Genomic DNA, 14,473 nt, shown 5'->3' with positions numbered 1-14,473 from the left:
CAAAAATATGAGTTACCTACTATTGTACTATTTAGTTAGTACACACTTTACTATTATTCTTTTTTCAATAATTAATTCGATTAGTCTATTAATCATTAATCTATTTTTTTATATTATTTTACTAAACAAAGCACCGATTTAGCAATAATTATTTTCCCTTTTCTCCGGTACATGACTGAAAGCTATCCTCGCTGCTAAGAGTGGACCCCTCTTCACCCCGTCCCTCCTACCCGACCTATCCCTGTCCCAAGTGCCACAAGATCTCCAAATACAAAATCCACCTGAACCATCACGTGACCTTCGGGTGCAGCAAACAGCCCACCTTCCAGTCCCCACTGCCCCCAAAAGTCATTCATACTAACAGTATCCTACTAAATGTACCTAACTAACAAAGGGAATACACTATTTCATGCAGCATGCAAATAATGTAGTAGTAGGCCTACAAAAACGCATGAATATTATAACATTTTTCAAAACCTACCCGAAAACTTACAGTTTCTTAGCATCTTATAATTCAAAATATATGTCTGGTAAAGAATATTTCCACTTTCATCTTCTTAATTTACTATCTAAAATTGGCGATCTTAATAATCCAACATAACCAACCTATTTTAACCAGTTGCGGTTTTTAAATTATTGAACTAAAAAACGTTACGTTGTCGCCTACTTTAAAATCCAATTCTCATGTAAGTTTAATATGATTTTCATTGTATTATTATTGCAGCATTTTTAAACTACTTAACGTTGATATTGAGCATATTTCGCATAATGTATAAATACTTTAATTCTATTTATACACACATACATTCTTTACTCAATTAACATACTTTACTGTAGCATATAATTATTCTTTTGTAATTTTTACTTTTCTTACAGTTGATAGGCCTACGTTACATGTTTTGTGTACTAAACTAACATACTTCACACTTACATTTCATTGTCTTTTTTCTTCAGGGCTACTTTTAATATGAATAAAATAAAAATATAAATCTCAGTACCCTTTTAAATTATTTTATTTTATATTATGTGATAAAATAATTTAAAAGGGCACTGAGATTTATATTTTTATTTTATTCACACTTACAACTCACATACACTGTACTAGTGCTAGTTTTTCCCCAGGTACTTCACTTACAACTCACATTAACTTGTAGAGTGGACAATATTGTCCAAACTTCGCCATGTCAACATAAAAAAGTCATTCTATTCTATTATTTATTCTAAACTTCACTTTATCGATGTTGGTTTTCCCCGCAGGTATTGCAAGTGTGTTTCTTGGACACTGCTTGCAGAACGGGCTCGTAGAGGAGGACGAGCCAGCGAAAGATGGCCGATTCACTTGCTGCAGGTGTTCGAGGAGCTACCTGAACAAAGGCTCACTGCATCGCCACCTCAGGTACGGCTGCAACCGACTGCCGCAGTTCCAGTGTCCACACTGTCCTCACCGCACCCACTACAAGTTCAACTTGAAAGCGCACATTGTTGCCGTGCACCTGTCCTCCACTTAATCAATTTGAAACTCAATCTTTTCTCTACTCTGCGTACAGACTTAAGCGCCACGAACACGTACATTTCAATTTTCTATGCTTATTGTACATGTATCTCTATCTCGCGGTCTCTGTACAAATACAGATATAATCAGCTGATGAAAAGCGAAATGCACGTGTTCGTGGCGCTCAAGTGTGTACGCAGCTTTAGGTTCACTTCAAACTGTCAGCTGAAGAAATTGTGAAACTGAATGGCCTCATTCACTTTTTCAATTTGAGATTTTTTGAGATTTACACTTCAAACTGTTTACATTGGTTGAATGGGCGGAGAATAATATTGTTGTTACTATTGAACCTCTGTGTAACGAAGTTGATCATTTTTATTCACTCATCTGTACAATAAGAACCTATCTTTAAAATTATTTTGGAAGAGGAAAAACAGGCGAACCCTTTCATATTTATCTCCTAAATTTAGAATTATTATTATTACAATTTGAAAGACGTAATAATCTGACACTGTATACACATAGTTCAAGTCACTTTTATTTTTCAGTTAATAATTATCTGTAAAATAAATAATTATCCAAAAATAAAATAATTGGGTAAAAACTAGTGAATATATTATGTTCATAATTATGTTCAGTATTTATAAAATGTCATGTGAGCATATTCTTCACGGTTTGGTTCTGTAGAGGTTCAACTATAGGGAATTCTGACAATTTAAGGTGAATCTCACTACTGCATAATATTAAAAAACCCATTGGACACAAAATGTTGGCCAGTTTTAAGTCTTGTGTACATCTGCGCGGATCGCATGACGGCGACGATTTGACCACCGTTTGAAAATTCTATCGCTTCCGTCCCCGTCAGAATTTTAGTGATAGAAATTTTATCCGTGGTTATATCGTCGCCGTAATGCGAGTCTTAGTAGCAATTTTCATTAAATTCAAAATATATTAACATAAGACTAGACTATTTCGTTAAAGAAGTGTTGAAATTGATTTATTAACTAGCAGCTCCAAACAATAAATTGTGGATTGTGGGTGTGTTTTATCACCATTACTTTTCATAATTTATGTAAATGATCTATTAAGTTTAAAATTTAAAAACTCAGCCATAATATCCTTTGCTGAGGTTCATGAAATTGCAGAGCAAAACTGCTTGAGCATAAAAAAGTGGCTAGATAAAAATACTTTGAGCTTAAACATACAAAAAACCAACTATATTACCTTTTCTTTCAATAAATTAGGACAGCCAGACAGAGAATTAAACTTGAAACTCCATTCAAATTGCAACCTTGACCCCAACTCCTGCACTTGTCCTACCATTAGTAAAGTTAAAAATTGTAAATATCTGGGTATCTATATAGATGAGAACCTGAAATGGGATACCCATATTAAATTCATTTGCAGAAGGATGAAATACCTCTCTTACAAATTTTATGCAGCTAGAAAAATTCTGAATCCAACTCATCTTAGAATGCTTTATTTTGCTCAAGTACAGTCGATAATGCAATACGGAGTAGCAGTATGGGGGGGGGAGGGTGTTATAATTCCCATTTGGAGTAACTGTTCATAATGCACAAATTAATAATTAAATCTATTTCAAATAAACCCAGATTTTTCCCGTCTGACCTTATATTCGAGGAATTCAAGGTTTTGACAGTCAGACAGTCTGTTATATGTTGAAAATGTAATTAAATATTTAATAAAAAATAGAACCAATTTTCCATGCACCAACAACTCATTAAATAGACATTACCGCTTGAGACCTACTTCGAATAAGTATTTGATATAAATATAATACTAATATTGAAACAATTAGACGGCAACTTATTTATCTAAGTACTATAATAATCAATAAATTTCCGGATCATCATCTCAATAATGCTAAAATTACAAAGAAAATGGAGCAGAAAATCATTAATTGGATAAAAAGCAATTATTTTTTCAATCTTTAAATTATTGTAACTGTTTCCTGGATCGTTAATTTACATCCTATCTTCCCTTCCCTCAGCCATGCCTATCAACCTACCTTCTTCCACTTCCCTATCATACACCCTTCCCTTTCAGTTATACCTTACCTTACTTGTAATAGGCAACATGGGAAACAATAGTTGGCAAGGTATTTTCCCCCTCTTTCTTCCAGCACACATCATTTTAGCAATATTGTCTTTTAATGTGTTGATATCATTGTTACTGTTATTGTTTTTGATTTGTTGTATATTGCTTTTTACTCATTGAATTTTTGTGTGTTGTGAATTAATTGTATTGAATTGAAAAAAAAATAGAACTCATATTTGAATCTTATGTTGTGGCATAGTTTTATCCACATCAAAACTTCAAAGGCCTCAAGTTTCAAATAGATTTTAACATCAAAAGGTGCCATACTGTAGCTGTAGCATTCAATTTGTATTCATTTACTTGCTGTAACTTGAAGTAAAAATAAATTTAACAATTTAAATGTTATTTTGTAGCATACTGTACCACTTAAGACAATACCATACTAGCCTTATTACTTGTTGAAAAATACCGGTAATGATATTTTTGTAAAAACTAGTCATTGGAACTGAAATCTCAATATTGAAAGACTTATTGCAGCTAATTTGTAAAAGATTGTCATGATAATTATAATGTAAATTTATGTAGAGACATTCTTTATTAGAGAAATGTGTAAAATGTTCAAATAATCAATCTCTATGTAGAGTAATAATTGAGATTTTACTCTGATAAAGAGAGGGCGAGAAGACTGTGCTTATTGTTGTGTCACTCCTTGAGACTTAAGCATTCAAGAGCAATTTTATTCTATTTTTCAATATTCCATGTATGCAAATCTTAAGAATATTGAAGTTGAGAACACTAAGAGGTTTTTCTAGTGTTTTTATTTGGTCGATTGCATGAGGGTAGAAACAGTTTTTACAATAATTTTATGATTTCATCTACAACTTATTTACCTTATTTCTAGTAACAAATTTAATTTATAAGACGAAAGTCTAGTTCTATTATAATTAAAAAATGAATTGTTGAAATAAAAGTAAAATAAATTATTATAATTTCAATCTAGCAGAATACATTAATTTTCCAACCTAATCCTAAACATCCTCAAGTCATTATTTTCCTTTCATTCAATATTCTTTTGTCATTTTATTAGGAAAACTGTAGGTAGTTCGAAGCTATTCAGAATATAAATATATACTGCTGTTCAAATGTAAGTAGCCTACTGCTATTGGTATACTGATAATAAATTGATCTCATTATTAAAGATTTTATTTTACTTCTGCATCAATAATATTTTAATCATTTGACTTGTTCTTTGTTTTATTCATTTGTCTACCGTTTTTTCAATTTCATTCCTTAAAAACTGTTACATCATACCAATGAATCTGAAATACAAAATAGTGTATTCTAGATTCCTTGTTATTGTGTATCATACAATAAAATACAATCTAAAATAAAATCTTGTATTCTTATGTATTCTATATTCCTTGTTATTATAATAATTAAGCATCCAACCAACATATAGAAACTTATTTAGAACTAATTTGAATTATTCCTGAATAAATTTTTCTGCTTCATCTTATAGAATCTTGGGGAGGTTGTGAAGCTTCATCATAAATTATAACATTTGAATATTGCAAATACCAATATTCATTTCGACTGGTAAAGCCACGAAAAGTGCTCAAAATGAAGATTGAATCAGTAATATTAAAGTGCTCTAATTTATTCTAGATACTAGATATTTATTTATACTAGATATCCCAAAATGACAAATGTAACTTTTCAATTAGGTCCATAAAATGAGTGAATGAAATATTAGTCTGATTAAAATTATATCATGTACTTTTCAATTAGGTCCATAAAATGAGTGAATAAAATATTAGTCTGATTAAAATTATATCATAGTTTCATAGGTACTGTTTTCTGTTTGAATAAATGAATTTAACCTTTTATAGAAGCTAGAAGAGCGAAGTTAGGGCGCAACCGGCACACTCTTACACTCCACCCTCAAAACTCTCTAACACTTGACCTTCTAAATGCGTAGCATGCACAATATTTTCAACTGACTTTAATTTTTGATAGATTTGCTTTTTATATTAAAACATACAATTAACATTTTAATGAATAAAATGATTGATTGATTGATTGATTCATCAATATTTAATTTTCTTTGATAAAATCATTTGGGTTTTTCATCATATTTTTAGCTTATAACATAGATACTGACATCACATTTTTTCTTGCAGGACGAATGGAAGTGCAGATGATTGACAGACTGAACATGTTGGGCGACGTTTTTCAGAATCAGCAGCTTGAAGGACGAGACAATGTCTGCGAGAAATGTGGCAAAAGCTACAAGACGAGGGCGGCCTTGAGGCAGCACGTGAAGTACAGCTGCAGCAAGGAGCCGCAGTTCAAGTGCCCACATTGTTCGCACCGTACTTATTACAAGTTCAACTTGAAGGCTCATATTGTGGCGCTTCATCTTTAAAACTAGGCTTCAAGTAAGGCTAGGCACACACCAGTTAGTCAAGACAAGACAAGACTTGGTCAGACACAATACTTCACATAATTGCTTATGACGCAACACACACTGATTATGCATAGCAATTAGACATGTCTTCATAAGCAACTATGTGAAGTATTGTGTCTGATCATGTCTTGTCTTGACTAACTGGTGTGTGCCTAGCCTAACAGTGTTTTTATGGATGGTATATAACCGAGTTTAAATGCAATAAGCTTTTTTCCCACTTATTAGTGTCAGTGTACGTGATCCAGGAAAAGCTTTTCACCATCATTCTTAATTTTTGAGCGCCTCAAGTTGAAATCTTGGTTAGATCAGTTTTTTAATTTTTGAGCGCCTCAAGTTGAAATCTTGGGTAGATCAATTTCCGAATTGGTAGCAAATAAATTCTTGAAATTTTGAGTATACATTTTCCAAAATATTGTTTAAGATTTCACGGTGCGATCGGCTCTAAAAAACTCTCCATTTTGTAGTCTAGGTATCAATATTGTGATCAAATACTCCATAAACTATACATTACAAATTATGACTCTTTACATTAGTATGATATTTCAATTGTCTTGCATGTTTTTATGGGGCTAATTTTATGAGCGCTACACTGCACAATGACAAGAGATTAGTGAACATAATAAAAACATATTAATATTAATATCTCAATGATGTGTTACTTATAATAAACCAATTTAGTTTTGTTTTAGATAGAAATGATACATAAATAGGCCAAATAAGATATATTGTTCTAAGTTTCTAGGTTTAATGATATTAATTTTATTATTAGGTACTTTCAATCCTAGATAGCTATAGAAACTTGAATAGACTGTAATTGTATTGAATATTAATGTGAACCTTGTTTGGTTAATTAATTACCTAATTAGCTATTTTTAGTATCTTGTTACAAAAAAGAAACAATCAAAATGTTCTGCCAAACTATTTTTTTGAAATCTAGACTAAGTATTTTTTTTTTGATATTATAGATTAATTTTCTTACAATTGATTTCTTATGACAAGTAGCCTACAACTAACATAGCAGAAGTGTACAGTCAGTATACTGTAATGTATGTGCAACTTTACTCGTCTTATAAATATTTCCTTAATGATTTTTTTTATAAATTGATTTTTATTAATCTCTCTAGTGAAACATTTTTTATATATCTATAGTACGGTACATTTTTCATGTTTACAGTACGTTAATGAACCAAATTACTTTAGTAGATAGATTATTACTCTTATTGTTTCATTTCTTATGAACAACTTCTATGAACAGCTATTAGTGTTTTCATTCCAATTAGAACCAAACCAATATTTTTTCAAAAGTTACAATGATAATTATTATTTTTAATGTTTTTCAACATTCAACAAATAACTGCAATTGGATAAATATATTATAAAATTAAAAAATAAATCCTTTGAAAAACGTGTTTCATCAATATTAATTATTATATTATCAAACATCCTTAATTTTAATATGAAAAACATGTTCTAATATGCACGATTTAAAAAAAATTGTTGTTTGTAGGAATATTGGAAATTGATTTTTTAATTATAACTTTGCCCTTAACAACTAAACCTACAACAAAGTGTGCTTTGTTCAAAATGACGCCACCTTATCAAATTCCCAATCTAGAAATCAAATTCAAATAGTAATATTCCTATAGAGTATGTGAATATTAAGATATAAAACACTCTGTCATACAGACAGTGCCTGAGGCCCGGTTGCACAACAGCCGGTTAAATTTTAACCGTGATTAATTTCATGAGAACCAAGACGGCTTCTCTATTGGTTCTTGTAGAATTAATCACGGTTAAAATTGAAACGGCTGTTGTGCAACCGGAACTGAGACGACATAACCTTTCTGATCCACTGACCCACAGCTCGCAGGCTACCAACATAACAATTCCAAGTTTGGGCTTTGTGGTACTTTTCTTAAAGTTGTGTGATTATAAATGATTGAATAAATAAATAAATTGAAGTTTGTCAAGAAAACAATAATTTTTACGCATTTTGATACATTAGGTACACTTGATAATTTTAATATTGTATTGAATAGCGTTTGATATTTATTTACTTTCTTATGTTTATTTTCATTTCAAAATATTCAACTACAGCCATCTAGTGCTGTATGTTACATGTAATACAAGCTGGCAACGCTGTAATACTAGGTTCAAGTTCAGCTTTCAGCTGTTGGAACAAAATTATTCTCATATCTTCACCTATTTCTGTCAAGCCAACTCAACGTTAGTAGACAGAGTCTACTAACTAATAGAAGATAGTTAACTTCAAAATTAGTAGACTCTGATAGTTAACTTCAAAGTTAGTAGACAGAGTCTACTAAATTTGAAGTTAACTACTGTATCTTCTATTTTTTATTAACTATTTTACACTATTTTCACATTTTCACTGCTTTCAGCTAGGGCTGACCAGCTGACTGCATCCAGTTTTGCAACGTTGCCATTTCACCGAGGCCGGGTATCCTACTATAGTGAGATTCTCTTAAAACTGTCAGCATTAGTTTAATGGGAAGCGTTGGTGTTATTCATGAGGCATGCTGACAGTTCAAAGTGATCTCACTGAGATTTGGCTGAAAGGCCCCCATCCATATGCATCATGTACGTTGAACGATAGTTACAAGTAGGCATTGTCGCATTTAATATAAACCTGCCTACAGACTTGAGCGTATTTCACTTTTTGTCAGCTGATGATACGCTTATTATATCAGTACCTTACTGTTTCTATACAAATACAGATATGAACAGCTGATGAAAAGTTGAATGCGCGAGTCTTTACTCAGCTTAACGTGTCTCATTGAATCTAAACCAACAGCTGATCTATCTCCGTTTGAACCAAGATGGTGCATAGGTGCCCAAATATAATGTAGTATTAGAGAGTACTGAATACTGTTTGTAGCATGCATTCAATTTTGGAAATATCTAGCAATTCTGACACAAACCAATCATTTTCAGCGCTTCCATTTCTTGTAAAAGCAGAGCTGAATGGGAATGGAGGTGACATGACGCTTGCGCAGGACAGCCGAGAATACGTTTGCAGAACTTGTGCTAGGGCGTACAAGACGAAAGGATCCCTCCAGCAGCACCTCAAGTATGGCTGCAGCAACGGGCATCAGTTCAAGTGTCCCTACTGCCCCTACACCACCAACTACAAATTCAACATGAAGCCTCACATTGGCAGAAAACATTTCAACAATGTAGCCCCCCTCAACTAATGACATTTTTCATTACGGTAATTGCCAATATCTAGCAAGATTTAGTCCCGGTTTCACGAACGTCTATTACATCTAATTGTGATCTACCTCTGATTAAAAATGTTATCTTCTCTTAGGCTGGCCACTAACTGTTTATTGAGCATGCACATATACAGTCGACTTGAATTGTTTTGTCATTACAGCTAAATGCTTTCAGCAAAATTTTTTGAGGTTAGGTTTTTGTATTCCCAATAAAATTTATGTTGTTTATTTTTTCTTCGCTGCTCTATTTGATTTTAAAGTATTTTAGTATCATTATAAATGGTAATTTTCCAGTGGCCTATTCATTGTTATTGGTTGTTTATTTTATGTTGGAAGCCTCTCGCTGATGACAGTGTATGCACGTTTAACCGTTGGTGGCCAGCCTTATTAGTTCTCTTGGTATTCGACTGACATTTTGTCACAGTGTTCATTTTTAGTGAAAGTACACAGGCAACCGAAAGATTGCAATTTATTTACTTATATTTTTTTCATTCCGATACTGTAATTTTTTATCCCTATAGATTAATAAACAGCTAAATAAATCATGGAAAGCAGCATCAAATAAATAGTTATACCGTCAAAATTGTATAGGTACTATCTATTTGAGAAAAACACAGACAGAAAACATTTAAAGAATGTATAGTGGCTACCAATAGAAACTAAGAATATTTTAATAATTGCCTTTATTCAGCAAGGTTTTATCATCCATTCACCAACAGTAGCTGGCTAGTTGCTAATAGTATCTAATTTCATTTGTTCAGCAGTATCAAGTTTGTAATTTACTCACTTATCATAATAATACGGTACCTACCTACTTCATCTACTTGAGAAACCTCATACCGTATTGAAAAAAATGGAGAATAATAATTGGTACCGCTGAAGTAATAATTATTGTATGCATGATTAATTACCTTTATTTTTACTTGAAATAGTAAATTATTTGAAGTTGTTGCATTGTAATTTGTTAGAATAGACAAAAATTTGATGGTCTAGGCTATTTACTAATAATAATAGTATTATCTATTTGATATACCTCATATTGGTAAGCTACATTAATTTAAAGAATTGTGTTGTTGGTATTCATAATTATAATTATTCATTATTAATAATAAATGACTGAACGCCTTCAAATTATTTCAATTATTATAATAATCTAGTGAGAATCAATCTATAACTCCTGGAGATGCAATTTCTTTTTATATAATGAAGCTGAATATTATTTTGACTGAATTAGGATAGTAATTATAATTCTAAGTACTCAATTATTACTACCATATAGTATTCTAAATGGTATTAGTTGTATAATTTACTATTAATAATCGATAATATATTATTAATTATGGTTGAAACTTTCTTGTATTATAGAAGTTGAGCTGAAAATTGGTTTTAATGAATCAAGACTTTACTTACGCTATTACTATAATATTTTTACACTTATTCAGAATTTATTACGGATTTTAAACGCTTTATTGCCGTAAAATTCCACCAGAGTACCTGATATCAGTTCTTAAAACATCACTGTCTCATATTGTATGTTCACTGCCCTAGTGAGCTATTTGATTTATTATATGCTTTGAAATTATTATTTTTTCAATAAGTTCCTTTTATATTTTTTATTATAAAAATACTAGTATTATCAATGTAGAGAATGATAATAATTATTGAACAACATATTCAATATTTGAGTGATTTTTTGTACTTTTTATATGTCCTGTGTATGTTGAAAAATTAGTATTGATATTTTTGGAATTGTATTGTAATATTATTTCCATTATTAATAGTTCTATATTAGCTAAACATGACATTAAGTAGTGTGGAAGTTTATTAGATATTGATGAGTAGATGTTTTAGTTTTATAGTTAGGCTAGAGGGTATTTTATGAAGCTATTGTAACTAATACATCATCAAAATAATGAGTCGAGATTATTCTGAACTCTGAACCTGATCCTAAACCAACATAACTTGAACATTTTTAGAAGAATTTCATTTAACACTATTCATTCGAAATTCAGGTAGATAGCCTACCTGATAACAGGGAGCATCTTAAATTGCAATAAATTATATAAAATATACATTTTCCAGGATTTGATAATAAAAAGAAAAACGTTTGGAAAAATCATTTATTCAGAAACATGTTTGTTCTAAGTTTAAATCATTCAATTTATGAGATCGAAATATCAATACAATGGAAAAATTAAATTATAACAGTTCAACTAACGAATTTTGTAATAACATTTTACAATAATACTGTAGGTAGTTAAGATGCGTTTACACCAAACTTATTAACAAAATGTTAATAAATTAATCCTTATAGAATCTATTAGATTGAACGGAACTTGACAAACACATATGCTCATCATGTGTATGATAATTTATGTTCAATCTAATAGAATCTATAAGGATTAAGTTGTATTTTGTTAATATTTTGTTAATAACATTGGTGTAAACGTAGCTTTAGTAGTTTTTAATACAATAAAATTTATTCCTTGTCATTGAGAAGAGATAATAATACTAATTACTACATACCAAATACAAATTACATTGATTATTTGAAAAAAGTTAAAATATGCTGTAAAAACGTAATTGAATACCGTAAAAAGTTAACAGACCTACATTACATCGTTTTAAACTTCAAAAAATCAGTGCAGCTCAAGAAAAGTAAACATAATCTTTTCCTATAGAAACATAATCTAATAATAATTAAGGATTTAATAATGTATTGATTTGTTCAAATAGACTAAATTAATAATTATTTTGAATCTGTACCATGAAGAATCTAAATATAAATAAATGATTGGCATACACTAAGCTTCCAGATTACTGATATAAACATTATTTTCTCTATTTTTTGTAAAATAATAATTTATTGAAAATGGATTTCACACTAATTTCAAATACTGTAAGTACCTCATCATAAGCTCCAAATCATTATAATTATCAAATGGTATGGCATCACATCAATCTATGATCTACAGCAGATCTACCGATTTGCCGGTAGATTCAACTAGTCACATACATTATTTTTTCGAAAGAAGAATCCAAAAAAGATAAATTATTGAACGTTTTGAAGTAAGATAACAACAATTATTCCAAATCATACAAATTTACAAATAAATAACGAATTATTAAATACTGCTGAAGAAAATCTACGCTTTTTAAATGGATAATTTCTAATGTATGGACAATTTTTTTTTATCTTGTTAAAATAAATTAAGACACGATATTCATTCAACATATTTGTAACATAACAACAAAAGGGATCTATAGTGAGGTCCACGTTATAATGGCAGTGTTTGATTAGCAATGGTATTTCTATCCTTGTCTATCATTCAACAAAGCGGATAGCGCTATCTCTTTCTCGCTTTGCTCTGTTGCCAGATCGTCTTTTAACAATGTAGAATTAATAATTAATTAACAAAATATTTCATCTCAATTATGGAAATTCATTATGAAATTATTGGAAAATATAATTTCTTGCTTAATAAAATATAATTGATTATTTTAAACGAGAATGAACAGGTAATATTACATCAATAAACCTGAGTCAGCTACCGTCTATAGAAGGCATTAACACGACAGAGGATCGGCAACGTTGTTCTCTATCTTTCCCCACTCCCAACGTAAACCTCAGTATAGTTGATTCATTTAAAAGCATGATAAATCTAAGTGGGTGTGTGAAAAACAAAATTGCTTCATGGTAGCCTCTGTTTACGGTCGAAGTTGAGGTGGCACTCATAAAAGAGGTGCCGGCGCATAGTTTTCAGCCATTTGTAACATCTTCCACACTTTGGGCAGGGAAACCGTCCAATCTTCGGAAAACCTTTTGGAAGCATTGACATTCCAATCACACCTCCCTGGTATGCTGCTCATGTTAACATACACAAATTACACAATTGAATAATCTTTTGATCACTAACAATAATTGAAATGACAAGATGAAAAAAATTTAGAGCATCACTTGTTGAATAGAACATGACACTTACAGGCCTAGCAAATAACATAATATACAACGTACTTTTGAACAGGTTTGAAAAAGTAAAAAAGATAAAACAACCAAAATAACCTGAACATTAAAGTATAAACAGACATTGAAAAAACATTATAAAAACAAACATTAAAGTATAATAAATTAAGTATATTAATGCACTAACTACTCTGTCTGTGAACAGTGGTCATTCATTTTTATGAAAAAATGTTTGGTCGCTACACCTAAATATTGTCAGTTGCATGAAATATACAAGTGAATTTAACCAGCATAAAATGACGACAGATTCGTTCATTGGTCAACTTTTGGATCCATTAGATCACATCATTTTACAGCAGTTAAATTTGATTTGATCTTCTAGTAGGCTAATTGAAGTAAGAACATTTTCACATTTCAATATGACATTTTTATGAAAAATAGTGTAATATTTAAAAAATCATACAATCTTGATTAAATCAATGAAGCAGAGTATTACAAATAATAAAATTTAGAAATATAGAAAAAAATAAATTTTATTGTCGTAACCAACATTGGAAATAGACAAAGTCACAGTAAACAAAATAACCAAATATATTCATTTAAGTAGGTACTATCAAAAAAATCATTCAAACAATAAAATGAATATTAAGCTTCTTAAACTTCTTGTACATGTTAACTGATCCTTTATGGGTCACCTTTTGCTAAAAAAAACTTGTGCAATAAATTTAAATTTTACAAAAATGGAAAAAATGAAAGTGAATAGTCAACAAAAAGTTCAAACTTAGTTAACAACGGTCATTTTAATTATATTGTACGCTGTTGGCATAGAATATTATAAACAAGATTTTTCACAAAAAAACTGACTATAAGATTCTATCCTCATTTGGAATATTAAAGCCTGTTTCATAATTGAATTCAAATGATCACAAATTATGGCGGAGTAGGGTATTTTCAAATCCAATACAGTTCAAAGCTGCCTAGTAAAAATGTCAATTGAAGTTTATTAGCACGTAATAATATGGAAGTACGGTAATCTGTGATAAAAAAAAGGAAAGAATTTGCTTATACATGATTGTATGGGACAGGAAATACACGATTGACGCATCATCACGTATGAACTACTGAACTGATTAACTTGAAATTCAACATGAAGATTCTTAATCTATAAATCTTCTTCTATACTATTATATAAAGGAAGGAATTGGCTTACAAATACACGATTGACGCATTATCACAACAATTATGAACTAATAGACTGA

At 30.5% G+C, this 14,473-nt stretch overlaps 1 protein-coding gene across 38 annotated transcripts in view; it reads left to right on the top strand.

The window, feature by feature from the left end:
- LOC111063080 (longitudinals lacking protein) overlaps nucleotides 1–14,473 on the top strand; it is a 592,348-nt gene that overhangs the window by 45,901 nt on the left and 531,974 nt on the right. The window lies entirely within an intron of this gene.

The sequence above is a fragment of the Nilaparvata lugens genome, chromosome 5 (assembly GCF_014356525.2).
Source record: "Nilaparvata lugens isolate BPH chromosome 5, ASM1435652v1, whole genome shotgun sequence".
NCBI lineage: Eukaryota > Metazoa > Arthropoda > Insecta > Hemiptera > Delphacidae > Nilaparvata > Nilaparvata lugens.
This window is presented reverse-complemented; position numbering and strand designations above follow the sequence as displayed.